This window comes from Anser cygnoides, chromosome 5 (genome assembly GCF_040182565.1).
Source record: "Anser cygnoides isolate HZ-2024a breed goose chromosome 5, Taihu_goose_T2T_genome, whole genome shotgun sequence".
In the NCBI taxonomy this organism is placed as follows: Eukaryota; Metazoa; Chordata; class Aves; order Anseriformes; family Anatidae; genus Anser; species Anser cygnoides.
The window spans coordinates 45213000-45225867 of record NC_089877.1 but is presented as its reverse complement, the minus strand read 5'-3'; positions in this window follow the sequence as shown (position 1 = coordinate 45225867).

Below are 12868 nucleotides of genomic sequence, written 5' to 3'. Positions count from 1 at the left end.
AAAGGTTCCTGGGAGATGTGAAATGAGAACAATAAGAAGTGCTGAAAATTAAAATTTGGGTTTTATCTTGGAATCTGAGAATTGCTCTGGAGCAATGTGAAAATCAGTTAAATGTCAATTTTGTGATGACTTCCAAAAGGCAATGATAAAACATACTGCAGCACTTAGCACAGACTGCTGCAACCAACAACAGCAATAGAGACAGAACAAACTAAATCTGGCTTTACTAGAGTTGTTCCCAAAAATTCAACCCACATCCACCCTGTCTAGAAAAGCAGTGTTATTCCTCTTGGCCTAATGTAAGTTCTGTTTTGTGGTAGAAATTGTTGAACAAAAACCATTAGGACATCCACCAAATACAGATATAATAAATCTTACCAGCGTAAATGAAGTTAGGAGAATAGTTTTTCAGATTTCATGGCTAGGTTTTGGGTCATCTTTTCAGAGTTCCTGAGTTGCTCTCTTGGCATTTCATCTGTTGATCTTACCTCAGGGCACATGCAACTTTCCATTTCCTAAAACTTTTTGTCTCGTAATCCTTATGCAATGGGTCGTATTTGCTTTGTTTGTTTGAGTTTATATGACACGCTTCTTTAAAAAGAGACTGATGGGGTCAGGAACCTTTGGAGAAAGGCAGGAAGACTTCTCCCCATGGAGTAAGTGAATGCGCTCAGGGAGAGTTTTCAGAACGTGGGGTGGGGTTTTCAGAGAGGGAGAACTCAGCAAGAGGCAAAAGTAGGACATTGCAGAGAGAAGCATGGAACAGACACTGCCAAGCTGAAGAGGTGATGGAAATAAACATTCCTGGGGACTTAGAAGGAGGGACTGTGCAGCATTTGCTGCAGCTCAGAAAATTGCCATGACACTGGTCTGAGACCATGCCTAAAAGAACGGACTCATTTGTGGGCAGGAGGAAATTTGTTTGTAGATACTATCAATCTTACTCCATTTTACTTAAAGATTTTAAGATTTTTTTTTATTATTTTTTTTTAGAAAGGATAGTTATTCTAACCTGTGTTCTGACAAAGTCCTTTTTTTTTTTTTTTCTTGCTTCAAACCTTCATAGTCTTTGAGGGAGGAATTGGCTCTAAGTTGAGGGTTCACAGTGGTCCACACGACATCCCTGGTTGTGTCTGGGCCCCATCATGCTGTCTCTTCAAGCTCTTCTTCAAAATTCCATCTCCTTTCAGAGCAGGTAAACTCCTGCACTGCTAATTACTCTTTACCTCAGGGTCTCAGTACACAAGTCTCCAGCTCAACTGGATTATCTGCATGTGCCTGTCTGTGTCTGTTCATTCTCTTGTTCCTGTTTGTTATTTGTCAGCCATTCTAGTCTGTCCCCCAGTTCTCTTCCCTTTCTCCTGTTCTCAGCTGCGGCCTCTGACCTTGGTGGAGCCAGCTACTCTTCTTCCACCAGCAGTCAATTAACTAGTCAAGTTGATTAGAGATTTTTTTCTTCGTTCTATCACATCATTACTTAATGTTCACGTGATCCCTCTGGTAGGGAAGTTTCTGGGTAATCCAGGGAATGTTACATATCCCAGCTCTTTTCAGATTTTTTCTGGTTAGATTCATGATTGTAAACCCTTCTTGCCCGATTCTAGCTATTCCACGTGTTCAGTCACTGCCTGCTTGTACCATCATGCTATGGCTACTCTTGGCACTTGCTGGCAGTAACCCCTGATTTATCCAACTTTCATCATACATTTATTGGCAAGAACTGAGCTTGGAGCAAACCACTCAAGATTTTAAACACTCTGTTAGAAAGAAAAAGTACCTGAATGCAAAGTAAGGCAATAAATACTCTTTCAGGAATGTAAACCACAAGAACAGTGGTACAATTTTAAGCAAAAGTTTCATCTACTCTAGAATACTGTCTCAGGCTATCAAGGAACAATACCAAGAACTGTGCAAATACATCATGTTTTTTTTTTTCAGGGTATTTTTCTAGCAACCAACAATTTTTGTTTCATGGAGTTCCTGAACCAGTGGTGATAACTTTATATTTAATAACAGCCTCAGGGTTTCTTCTTTCTTCCATGAATTTGTGCTGAAACATTTTGAATCTGTATCAATTTATAACATCCATAAGATTCTTCAGCAGAGCTTTGCTACTTGACCATGCAGTGTGGGTGTTGTCACCCTTGCATTCTGCAAGTTTCTAATTCAAATGATATAATTCTTAATAGAATAAAATAGATTTTTTTTTCTCCTGAAGATCCTTCTTGTATCCTAAAATTTGCTCTTCTAAAATTAACATAGAAAATAAAATATACAAGTTATATTTTTCCTGGTCAGCCTCTGTGGTTGCTGCTCAGTATTAGAAGTGCTTCAACAGCAAGGATCCTGTCTGGATGGGGATTTTTTAACAAGGATGAGTTTTTAATGGAATGATTAGTTAGTAGAGGGAGGTTAGACCCTTCTGGCTTTATTCTGCAGCACGTGAAAGACAACATATGAACCAGACATCCCATGACCTCTGATGACTGAGATGTCTCAAAGTGACAGGTCCTCCTTCTTGAGAAAGTATCTTTCTTTTTTTTTCTTCTTTTTACTGAGGAACTGGGGCTGCTGTGCTGAACAGATAAGGTCAGCTAATAAAACAAATGAGACTAGCTGTTTTAGAGGCTGGAACAGAATGAATGGACAGAAGACATTTGGAACCTAGCAAAACTGTTTTCTTCAAAGTGGCTTTTCTGAATGAAGGTGGGGATGAATGGCCTAGACTAGTCAGGTATATGACTGCAACTGCATCTTTTTATGAAACAGTAGACAATTGATGTTTTATATTCAATTGTTGTTTTATACTGGCATTCAAAGCCCGTGTAATCTTCGTGGGATCCCAGCAGACTGCTGTAAAGTGGAAAGAACTTCCCTTTGTGAGATGCTGCTCTGTGCAGGTAAACCTATAACACATTCTGTTCAAGCACACACAAAACTTAATCTGCAAAATAGCAACCACTGCTGCGTATAACTGGGCTCTTAAATCAGTTCTGATCCCTGCCCGTCTGGAAGTGTTTTCATCTTGTCTGACCCTGAAGAGTGCAAGTTTTTTTCCAAGTTGGTAATTCTGGGGGAAGTCCATTGTTTTGTGGAGTATAGGAGTGTTTTTCCTTAACAATTGCTATGACCACCAGAGTCTTGGCCTGCCGCTAGCAGTATCTATACTATGGGCAGCAGAGAGGGTGTTGTAGGGAGGAGCTGTTCTTTACTCAAGTCGGTGCTGACAGCAGTATTCTCCGTGGTGCCAGAAGGACTGATGTGGGTGACTCAACAGGGGTTGCTCTTCCATCTGTGTCAGTACCGAAACAATGTCCCAGCATGGTGCTGGAAGCTACACAGGGGACGAGATGTAAAAGCCTACTTTTCAATGCTCTATTACTCTGTTTAGCGTTTGCTTGTCTTCTCTATTGTGTGCTTGATGAAATTTTAATTATTATTTATTATACTTTTAATGCTGCATGCCAAATACTGAGGACGCATGGAGATGGTTGATAAATAAAATAATTAGTATTATGAGCAACAATAATCTTCTAAAAATTGGCCCTGGCTTACTACGAATAACTTCAGTGAGCTGGTACTTCTGCAAAGTATTTTACTATTCATACTGTTTCTGCAGGTTTTCTTCCTACATGTTAGAGCAGTAACTAAATCTGCTCTCTTTTATCTGATGTGGTAGGTAAGGAGGGTTATCCACTTTTAACTTTTGGCTAAATTTTCACATATATGAAGTGTCTTGGCCAAAGTAAAGATGCAAGCTTGTGGCTAAACCAGGAAGAGTCCTGGTCCCAAGTCTCCTTGCTGTAGCTCTGCAGTAATCTTACAGTATTTATAGGTAAAGTTCTTTATCTGCACTAACAATGACATTAACCAATATAACAAGTTGCCTTTGTTAGTAGGCAGGCTAAGCAAAGAGAGGCTGCAGTGGCACTTCTGTTTTTCACCAGAAAGTGTAATATATCTTTCTACTGTTCGTTTTTCATTTTTTTTTTTTTTAAAGAAATGGCAGGAGGCTTGCAGAACCTTTATAAATTTTGCATTACTAATTTTGAGTCCATGTATATGAGCAATTGTGGGGCACAGCCATACCAAGCACAGAGGAGAATTAGATGTGAATTAGGGAAGTAGGGAGTAAATCAGCACAGGAAGACTGTGAAATTAAATGCAAAAGTAATGGAAGGAAAACAGTACTTCAAAAGGCACAAGTCTGTGATTGGTTACAGCTGTCAGAAAACATCAGTCCTGCTCCCAATCTTCTTTGCTATTTAAGGAAAGAAATGAAATCTGAAGAATTTAATTTTAATTATATAAAATAACAAGCTGGGGAAGTTGAGCATGCCAGGGCCTACCCTGTATCTAAAGTTTCACATAATTTGCCTGCTGCCCTGGCTGGGAACTCCTATACATGCCTGTCACATGAACTGCCATTCCTCAAGGCTTTGGGATTATTTTGTTTTTGTGCCACAACTCTCTGTTCTTGCTGCTTTAAACCTGATTAATGAATTGGAAGTTGTGTTGATTTAGTACTTCAGGTACCAGCATCCAATTAATGGTTGTAATAACTTTCTCAGATCCTAGTGCCCTACTCTTCCTGTTATCTTCAAAGAAAGGAGAAGAGCAGCTAGTTAAGTTTTAATATAACTTTGTTTCATTAAGCCCTAGAAACTCAGATGCAAATACAGGGAATGGAACCAGGGTGTGTTATCCCTCCCAATGAAGTCTCCAGGCAGTGTTAGAGCAGGTACATTAGCTTCAAAGACATGCAAAATTGTTTCTGTGTTTTGTTTGCCTTCCGGCTAGGAAAATGTTCTGTACCCCTTTAACAACAACAAAAATGTCAAAGGAACCACGAGGGTCTGCCCAAGTAAGAGCAAATACCTTTCTTATCCTCCTTGGTGCTGCCTGGCATGAGTGTAGTCGGGTGTCCCGATGCGCTGGAGGGAGTTCAGAGCATAATCCACAGCACAGCCTGGGAACAGGAAGCGGACCTGGGCTGCAGAGTGCTCCTGCTACTATGCCAAAGTGTCACAGAGTGCTACTGTGTTCTCCATGCCCCCAGCTCGAAGGGAAAGTTTTGTTCCATCTGTTCTGGCAGCCTCACAATTTCCCTTCTAAACCCCTGAAACTGAGCCATGGTTGTGTCACATGAGATTTGCTGTACAAGGAAAATGGCACAAAAATCCCAAAGCCAGAACACTACCTCTGACTTTAAACTTACCCATTGCATAGGAGCAGCAGATAAAACCAGTGTAGGAGCAGCAGATAAAACCAGTGATCAGGGAAAAAAAGACTGCTCTGACAGCACCAAAAATGTGCCATTGGGATAGATTGCCAGGAAGATCATCAGCCTCCTCTTGGGAGAGCTGTCCATGCCCAAACCTACCCTACAACAATGGATACAAGGACAAGAAAGTTGCTTCCTCTGGAAATCAGACACACTTTTCTAACCTTTTCTACTCTTGACGTTCACTGCTGATAAAAGGAAAAGGCAACAGAGAGTGTAAAGTTCATTGGGGTGCAAGCTGATAAACTATATATTAATGGGCCAGAATCTATTTTGAATTTTCAAGGATAGCACTGGATTTTAGAGTGTGAGTCTCAGGTTACTGACGGCACAGTATTAATATGTCCTAAACCCTGGGTTTGTCATGCAGATTTAGTACATCTACTGAACGGAAATCACACTAACTAAACAAACCCAAACAATCCCATGGGTTTACGTAGGACGCTGTCTCAGCTTCAGATGTTTCAAACTTTGGGTGTTCATTTCCTTTAATGCAAGTCTCCAAAGGTCTGTAGTTCAAAGAGGAAACAAATGGAGCACTTGTGCTTAAATAACACTGTGTACTGTTTATTCTATTAGTGACGGTGATCCAGGCACTTGTATCATTCTTTGTATCAGACTTTGACACTTGGATGTCTATCGTTGGATTGGCTGTTAGTTACAAAAGGCTGTTGCTTCAGTCATTGCTTGAAACACTGGAACGAAGCCTGAGTCTCTTGGACATTTTAAGTAGCTGGTTTATTTGTCTTTCCAAAGCAATTTATCTAAATAGGCCAACACAATCAAATTACACGGGATTCTAAATATTGCCCAGTCTGACATCTTAATTAGAACTTTTAAAAAATAATGGTTACCTTTCAGCTCCCAAAATTTCACAAACCTTTCTTAAAAATTGGCCAGTGAATATCACTAACAGCCACACAAAGCTATTTGTTTTTCAGAGTTGATCAGATTTTCCATTGGCACATATCCTGAAAAAAAAAAAAAAAAAAAGGCAAGGAGGAATACAATTTACACTAGTTTGAAAACACAAAAGCAGAGAACCACTGATAGTTCCAGTTATGATCTTTATCTTGCATAAAGCCTTTCTCATCCACATTTGTCTTTAAAGTAGTGCCTTATAAAAACATTTCTTTTCAGACATATCATAACCTAATTGGGTTACACAATATTGTGAGTAATTTAAAATACCATGATGATTGCATTGCCTTTTCCACACTGCTTCCAGCTGAACTTTGTTTCCACAGAGACTGTGGAAGTGGAAAAGTTGCTGCTAAGTGTAACTTTGACTTTTTCTGTATTCATATAGAAATTGCGTCATGTGCCTCAGAGTGAACTCTCATTTGAGGATGAATGATGAGAAATATTCCATGCTACTGGGAAATAGAAGACTGGAGTGTGTGAAAGACAGAGTATCAGAGCTAAGGGATGATGATTTAACAAGATGCTAATTAGTATTATTACCTCTTGTTTTTCTGTGGGTGATCAAAACTAAAAAAAAAAAAAAGAGATATACAGTCAGCTGTTTTGCACCAGACTTTAAAAATAAAATCTCAGAATTTCAGTATAGTTGTCAGAGTTACAAAAGGTTCTTTTAATATTTTGTTCTAGATGTGCGTGTTTGAGGGTCTAGATACTAAGTTTGAGAGAGGATGGGTATTTCCCTTCAGGACAGTTATAACTGACCACTAACTTATTTAGAAGTCTGCTGGTCAAGGTAAGGTCAGTACAACTTGCTAGAAATTAAAAGTTGTTAAATATTATTACACTTAACTTTTGTTTGTTTGTTTTGTTTGTTTGTTTGTTTTTTCATAAAAAACAAGGCTCCATATAGTGGAAACTAAATTAGAATTTTCACTCCAGCATGTTAAATGCACAGCAACCCCTACCAGAGACACCAGAAACAAGAGCTGGGCCTTCAGGCAACTTCAAACCATGTTCATGACCCCTTTCATTCTAGGTGACCAAAATGAACCTAGGCTGACTTAAATCCCTGAAAAGCAGACAGCTGAGGTGTAGGAGTCTCAGAACGAGCTGCTTTGATTCTGCTCTTGTATTGTGTCAGATTGCTCTGTTGAAACATTTTCTTGAAAACCACTTTTACCCTCACAGATACTAGGCACTATTCAGCTGAAAACTATCTGAGTGAAAATAATGAGCATCAAAAGTTTGATGGTGTATATGTTGAGACCGTAACACAATCAGTTTCTGTATTCCTTATTTGCTTGTTACAATTCTGTGGTCATACTTCTTTTATTGCACTGGACGATCATACTCAGTTTCTACTACCACAGCTAGAGTTATGCTTAGTATTTTCCATTAAAGTTTCAGATTATTTTACAGGGTAAGACAGTATCATTTGAATCTTATGACAAATTAAGCAATGTACTTACAAAAGAAAAAAGGCCAGTGCTTTATATTTCTTTCTTGTAGTTTAAGCTTTCCTAAAAACGTTTAGGGAACGACTTCTCAAGTGTAGTTGTCACTGGTTTTGACTGGATCATATTCTATTCTTGCTTTTCTCATAATTCATTCCATACAGTTAGTCTCATCTGCTTTTCTGTCTCTGTATGGAGAGGCTAGAGTGGTGCTGCCAAAACCAAAGGACCCTTCTGTTCTCAAGATGTTGCTCAGTGAAAGCAGGAGTCAAAGTTGACAGTGGGAAGAATGGGTGAATGAAAGTCCAGCAACCAGGATAAAGTTATCAAGTAATGAGGAATCTGTTTGGGAACCCGTATAAAGCACAACAGAAGGAATGGGGAGAGTCAGAGACTTGTAAGCAGCAGAACTGTAGGAGAGAGATGGCAGCACAAGACCAGTTAAGGAGACTATGAAAACAAAATTCATGAAAAGCAGAGCAAGAAAATGATGCTAAATGAGGGAAGACAGAGAATGTGGAAGGATGAGTTGCCACCAGAGAAATTCAGCATGATCACCTAAGAACAATGGCAGCTCTGCATGCATAAATTGTCGTAAATTTATGCAGTAGATCTAGTAGCTGTTTTGTTTGCTGAGGAAATAATAGCCAGTTGGCAACTCCTGGAGAGGAATTTATAGATGGAAATGATGATATCAAAGAGGGATTGGACAAGATGACATCCAGAGGTCACTTCCAACCTCAACCATTATGATTCTGTGATCTTTATTTGCCTTCCTAAAAAGGTGAGAGGGCAATTAGGTTGAGATATAAAGAAATACTGCAAACATTTTCTTTACTGGTTAACAAGTAAGTGATAATGCAAGGTTATGACTACTAGGTCAATATAATTTGCAGGCTGCTCATGGAAAGATTTGTGAGAAATAACCCAAATTGTCCCTGGAAATGAAAACTGCACTGTTGTACATATTAAAACACCTTCTCTCATGCTCCTGAAGCAAGCTAGGCTTTTTCAGATTTATTCTAAGTAAAAGGAAAAGACAATGCTTTGCTAGCCTGAATGGCCTGACTTTCAGTTTATCCAGGATATATAGCTTGTCTTGAGGTCTGTACTTCCACAGCAGGACTTCCTTCCAAGTAGGCTAACTTAAAGCTTGTCTGAATTTCTCTTGTAGGATAGACTTTGCAGAATAGACTTGCCCACAGCTATTGAGTTGTTGGTAAAAGTAGTTCAACTTTTATTAATTGAATTGTTCATCTTAAATGGCACACATTAAATAAAAAATGAGACTGGGTCAAAACTTCTTCAACAATAGAAGCATACCAATTTGCACAGCTGAAAATATGAAACAGAAGAAAACAGAATTCTTCCAAACATTGAAGATTTTTTAAATCATTTTCTTTGGGAAGGCCAAACACCTTTGGAAATTTGTCAGCTTACTCTAACCTGGCAATGGATGATTGCACAGGTACTGAACAAACACTGCGCTGGAGAGATCTGTACATTATGTTCAGACACCAGTAAACACAAAATGTTGCCAAGCTGAGCAAATGTTAGTTTTCCAGTTGAGTGAACAAAACCTGATGTGCTTAATTCAAACTGTGCTTGAGCTTGAACTTTTATGTGACTTCTTTATTAAGGTAGTTCTCTTGGCCAACATTTTAAACACCTACTAGTTCATTACTGAAATGCTGAAAGATAATTGACATATGTAAAAAGGAAGGGAAGTCTCACAGATCTAGATAAAAAGTAGAACTTCCACTTGTAAGCAAAAGTAGTTAGAAATGAGGCATCACTTATCTTAACCCTCTGCAATGGAAATAAAGGCAAGACATCAAAGAATCAAAGTTCAGTTTCTGTCTGCTTAATGCAGACCATGGGTGAAATCCTGTCCCGGTATAAGCCCCTTGTACTTACATTGGTGGTATACTTACATTGGCTTGGTGTCCCAGCCCGTTGTACTTAAATTGCAAAATGTCCATCAATGTCAGGAAGAAAAATCAACTGGGATTCTCTTTCTTTTTCTTGACTATATCCCCTTTTCTTGTGACTTTAAGGAACCTTGCAATCTCCAGTCTTGATTCTCATAGGTATGGAACCACTGACAATGCTCATGTGCAGGATCCACAATACTGGGTCCCATCTTTGATCACATAGGCAAGATTTTGTTAAGTACCACAACAGTAAGATGAAATTCAAGTAATATTTCATGCTACAGACTGGAAGATATCACCAAATTACAAGACTCTCAGCTCTTTTCATGTTTTGGCCATGCTAAAACTTTACAATGCTGGAACATGAAATCTTTTTGAATTCAGACATACCAGAGTTCCAATTCTTGCAAGTTGTTCAATAATATTAGTATACTCATTATTTTTATGTTTTTGGTATATAGATATATATATAAACCCTGTAAAAATGAATTTACAGCTCTAACAAGCTTATACCTATAATAGAATGGATAATTCATTAACATGAGTGACTCAGTTTGCAGAATTGGTTATTGGTCTTTAGAGGCCTTCACATGAAAGTAGTAAAACTTTAATTTTATGTATAGCTCGAGGTATTCTAAATATTGTTATCAATTCTGTTTTACATTTGTCCTATAGTACAATTTATCATGAGTGCCACCACATGGTACATATTGGACAACCAAATGATCAAACCCGGTCAGCATGGGTTTATGAAAGCCCTGACTAATCTGATCCCCTTCTATGATAAGAAGATCCATTTAGTGGACAAGGGAAAGGCTGTGGATGTTGTTTACTTGGACTTTAGCAAGGCATTTGATAATATTTCCCACAGCCTTCTGAAGAAACTGGCTGCTCATGGCTTGGACAGATGTGCTGTTTGCTGGGTAAAATCTGGCTGGATGTCTGGGCCCAAAGGTTCGCTGTGAATGGAGTTAAAACTGTTTGGTGGCTGGTCGTAAGTGGTGTTCCCCCGGGCTCAGTACTGGGGCCAGTTTTGTTTAACATATTTATTGATGGTCTTGATAAGGGGATCGAGTGCACCCTCGGTAAGTTTGCAGATGAAACCAGGTTAGGCGAGAGTGTTGATCAGCTTGAGGGTAGGAAGGTTTGCAGAGGGAACTGGACAGGCTAGATCAGTGGGCCCTGTGAAACTCTATGGCACTCAACAAGGCTAAATGCTGGGTGCTGCACATGGGGCATAACAGCCCCATGCAGTGGTACAGGCTTGGGGAAGAGTGGCTGGGCAGTTGTCTGGCAGTAAAGGACCTGGGAGTGCTGGTTGACAGATAGCTGAACATGAGTCAGCAGTGTGCCCAGGTGGCCAAGAAGGTCAATAGCATTCTGGCTTGTATCAGAAATAGTGTGGCCAGCAGGACTAGGAAAGTGATTTTCACTTAGCATGCAACATTGGTGAGACCATATCTTAAATATTACATTCAGTTTTGGGCCCCTCACCACAAGAAGGGTATTCAGTTGCTCAAGCATGTGCAGTTAAGAGCAACAAAATCCTTGGTGAAGGGACTAGAAAACTAGACATATAAGGAGTGACTGAGGGAACTGGGAAGGGGAGTTTGAGAGGATACCTCATCACTTTGTACAACTAACTGAAAGGAGGTTGCAGTGAGGAGGTCTGTCTCTTTCCTATGGTGGCAAGTGATAGGATGCAAGGAAGCAACTTCAGGTTGTGCCAGAAAAGGTTTAGATTACATGTCAGGAAGAAATTTTTCACTGAGAGTGTGGCTAAGCATTGGAACAGGCTGCCCAGGGAAGTGGTGGAGTCCTCATCACTAGAGATATTCAAGAGATGTGTAGACATGGCACTATGGAACATGGTTTAGTGATGGGACTTGGTAAGTCAGGTTGATGGTTGTACTTGATCCTGAAGGTCTTTTCCAACTTAAATGATTCTATGATTCTCTAAATGCCAGGTTTTGTTTGCACTATGGAGTCGTTAGTTTTGAGGAATAGCTTGAAGGTAGATGAAAAAATTTCTACATATGGTTTAAATCAAAAACAGTCATCTGAAGGGAGAAGTAATAAGAAAATCAGCCAGCCAGCTAAGCAACAGAATAAAATTCCTGCTAAGTCTTTGGCACAGAAGTGCCCTCACAATGCCCCAAAGCGTCAGGGGAATAAATATGACATTCAGAGCCTGACAGATGGTGAGAGCATCCTGCTTGTACTTACACTGTGCTGTATCTTTGCCAGCTGATTTTACCTGGTCTTTAATGGTCAGAATTGCACTTAAATGCAAAATTTTTTCAAGCATCTTAAAGTTGAGCTCATCTAGATGAATACAATATTGGGCAAATATAGTTTTGCTGGTTTTGATGAGAAACAGAACAATGGTTTTGTTATTAAAGCAAAACACCAGAGCCCTTAGAATGAAAGCTGAACACTTCTCTCTGTGAAACTGTGTTCTTTTCAGATCCACACTCTTCTTTAAATCATCTTGTGTTAGCAACTGTGTGTTACTGAGATATTAACTCTTTCCCAGACAGATTTTTAATGGAGGATTTTTCTGGTCCTATTCCTTGTGGAGGGCAAACCAAAGCACCCTTGAAGTAGGCAACTTCTAAGTGGCGCCCCAAGAAATTTGGCTCCATGGACAGCAGTTGAATAGGTAAAAGAGGCATGTCTTTAAGGAGCAGCCAAACAGCTTTTCAGACTGCTGGCTTTTGCACATGGTGGTTAAAGGAACACGTATCATTCCTAGAGCTTGATCTGTAACAGGCAGGATACCCAAACGGTGTGAGTTCAGCTTTGCTCCAACCTTTGCTAGAATTTGGAGGGAAAGTTAAGTTATTATATTTCTAAAATACTTCTGTCAGTGAATTTTTATTTTGTAGGAAAGTTTTCTGAATACTGCAGAGAACTCTGAAGGCTCTCCACTTCCTCCTACAAATAAAATACATTGCATCTACAACTGCTTGTTAAGAGGAGAAAGGATTAAGTTAATTGAAGGATTGAGGCAGATGCGGCTATGCCTAACAGCTGGAGGATGGACAAAGAATAAAAGATTTTGAGATGTTGGAAGCAAAGGGAGAGAACATACCCATGTGATATTATTTCTTTTAATAAGTAGCAGGAGCTGGGAAGTCCTGTTTCTTTGAGGGGTATATTTGATATGCTTTCTTGTCATTCCATGTGCCGTCTGAGAGGGAGGATTCCTGGGACCTCTGAATGTATCTGTCCTTTAGCATGTGATCTAGGACTAGGAACTTTGCATTTAC